We start from the raw sequence: 2,948 nt of genomic DNA, 5'->3' as shown, positions 1-2,948 counted from the left end.
CCCGAGCTGGCTTTGGGGGGGGGAAAGAAAGGTATAATTTTTTAATTTTTTTTTTTAAAGCGAAAAAACTCACTCCCCTAAAAAAGGCGGATTTTTGCAAATTAACATGATTCTCTTAAAAGCGCTGCCCCGCCGAGTCCGGAGTCGCCCCTGCGACGCTGACCCACCCCGGCACTGAAGGATTTCGAGATTTAACTAATTTTTTACCCACTCACCCCCCTCGTTTTAGTTAAATGGAGCTGTGGCTCGCAGACCGAGGGGGTAGCAGGGATGTGTCGCTGAATTTGGCGTAGCAGTTGGGCAGAGGAGTTTTTGAGAGACGTGGGGGGAATTTGCAACAGAAATAATAAGTTTCTCTGTGGTCACCTGATTAATTAAAAATGAAGTACACGCTGTGCATTGGCAAACGGTCCTAAGCAACGATATGGAGCAATCCTAAGCCATAGTACTTAATATTTTTATTTCTCCTTTCCTAGAAAATTGGAAATACCTACGTATTGCCTTTGCCAATCTTCACAGAGCCCCCAGCATTGCAGAGTTAATGAATGTTTGTAAAGGGATTTTCATTCCTACCGCATGTCAGTGAGCGCAGCCGGAGCTCAGGGAGTCAGGTCACCTGCTCCTTTTCTTTTTGCAAAGAAAGAAGGAGCAGGATTACTCCAGCAGCACTGCTGTGTCAATGTAGTGCACAGGCTGACATTCCCTGCTGATCTCGTTGTGCAGGTGAGGTGTGCTTCTGGAGTTTATGGTTTTGAGCATGCAACTCGAGAAACAGAGAAGGAAAACATGCAGCAGTCTCTACGTGAGCAGTAGAAAAGGTCCTCTTGGGACTTTTTAATGCCTCATAATGTACCCTGGAAGGCTTGGGTTTCATTTTTATAATCTGTTTTCCATCTAGTATATCAATATATATATTTCGGTTCTATATGATATTTATAGAGCATCTCTTTGAACCAGTGTATTTTTATTTACAGTTTTCTTTCTCACATTTTTGTTTGTAATGGATTGCATGCTGAGATATTTCAGTGGTGCTGCTATTGTTTAACTTACAAAAATGTGTTTTTTGGGCAAATTAGATAGATGTAGGTAGCTGTAGCTCCTTAATAGCAAGGAGATCTTCAAAGGCATGAAACATTTTCAGATATACATAAAATGTTAAAATGAACTTGGTGAGAAGAAAAAATACAAGTAATATAATTATCTGCATTTTCTAAGGTGAAAGAGTCATTAATCTGTAACTGAAGTTACTAAGCCAGTTCAGAGTTTGAAATCAGACCTGCATCAAGGAACAAATGATAAACACTTCCCATGCAAACATTTGGATTTGCAGGTATTTTGCCATTCATTCTGGAGGCATGAATCAGAATATGGGACAGCACAAACAGCATGAGGCTCTGTTCTGAATAGTTATGTGCATCTTTCTGCCTTTAGTTATTATTAATAAGCTACCTGAGGTCAGTAAAATGATTTACAGTGCATAAAGTTAAACAGATAATCTGTGTCTTTGCAGTACCAGGATCTACATGGGCATGTCTATAGGTAATAATAGATACAGTATAATCCTGTGTGGCAGAAGACCACAGCTTCTGGGCTGCACAGCTCTTTATTTTGTAATGATTAAAGAAATTGAAAATATACTTTGGACTTTTATATGCTTATGAAATATTTTTAAAATAGTTTTTAAATGAAAAATGAACTTTTGTTTAAAAGTGCTTAACAGTAAAGACACTGATTCTTCAGAAGTTATGTATGTACCTTTATAAATGGAGATAGAAATATCAACTGAACTTCTGGGAGAAAAGAAGGTCTAACTATTGAAAAATAAAATAAATATTTGTGTCATAGCCAGGCTTTATGTAATTGACTAAAACTCATGTGACACAGAGTCCTGCCTGATTTATTTTTTCCTCAGAAAATTTAGACATAACACAGTTGGACTAAAGGCACTGTATGCTTTGGTTTGTGTTTTGATGTTGAAAAATATTCCATTTTGAAGAAAACTTTACATTCAGATCTACATGTAATAATTTCAGAAAAATTAATTACTTGTGGTCCAAAGTTCAAGTTGTTCCAAGGACAAGATCCAGCCAAGAAATAAACATATTTCCCAGAGGTTTACTCGATTTCTGATCTCAGAGATTCACAGTGATCTCTGATCATTGTTGATCTCTTCTGTAATATTTCCAGTGGGACTACATGGTTTGTGCTTGAAATCAGACGTAATGCTCAAACTGATATATCAGCAGTGCTGAATGTAGTAGAAGGACAGTTCTGTGTAACTTGCAAGTGTCTGCCCCGTTTCTGTGTATTGCTATCCTTTTTTGGCAACAGTATGTTGCAAAACCCACCATAACACCATAGCATGTAACTGTGAAATGTTATAGCACCTAGATCCACTTCTGTAGAGCTGCTGCCAGTCAGCCCATCTTGCCTCTCTCAGTCTTCCTTTGTACAGTTGGTTGTTCTTATCTAGATGAAAAGAGTATCTTTTTAAATCTGTTAAGACAGTTGAATTCTAATGCCATTGTCCAGTGTATTTGAACCCTTGTCAGTCTGATCTGTCTGCGGATACAATGCTACTCTGTAATCTGCCATGCAGAGAAATCACTGAGAAGTATCCCAAACAGACTCCCAAACAGATTTGCTCAGGGTATCCTTCCAGTATGGTAATAAATTGTTGATTACTACACTCTAAATATTCTCTTCCAAGCACTACCAACTTGTACTGCAATTTAATCTAAACCAACTGTCCCTAATTAGTTTATGAGAATATAATGAGATTGGAGACTGTGCCCATTGCCCACAGTTTCTCAAATTTTGTTTCTCTTTAGTTTTTCTTTATTTTATGCTGACTCTAAGACTGGCTAATCTGAGGCTGATCCCTAAGTGTTGCGTATTACTCTTGTTATTTTGAAAACCCTGAATTTATTTAGAAGCCCCAACCTACT

Source organism: Mesitornis unicolor, unplaced genomic scaffold, assembly GCF_000695765.1.
Source record: "Mesitornis unicolor isolate BGI_N332 unplaced genomic scaffold, ASM69576v1 scaffold14927, whole genome shotgun sequence".
Taxonomy (NCBI): domain Eukaryota; kingdom Metazoa; phylum Chordata; class Aves; order Mesitornithiformes; family Mesitornithidae; genus Mesitornis; species Mesitornis unicolor.
Note: the sequence above shows the minus strand (reverse complement) of the source record.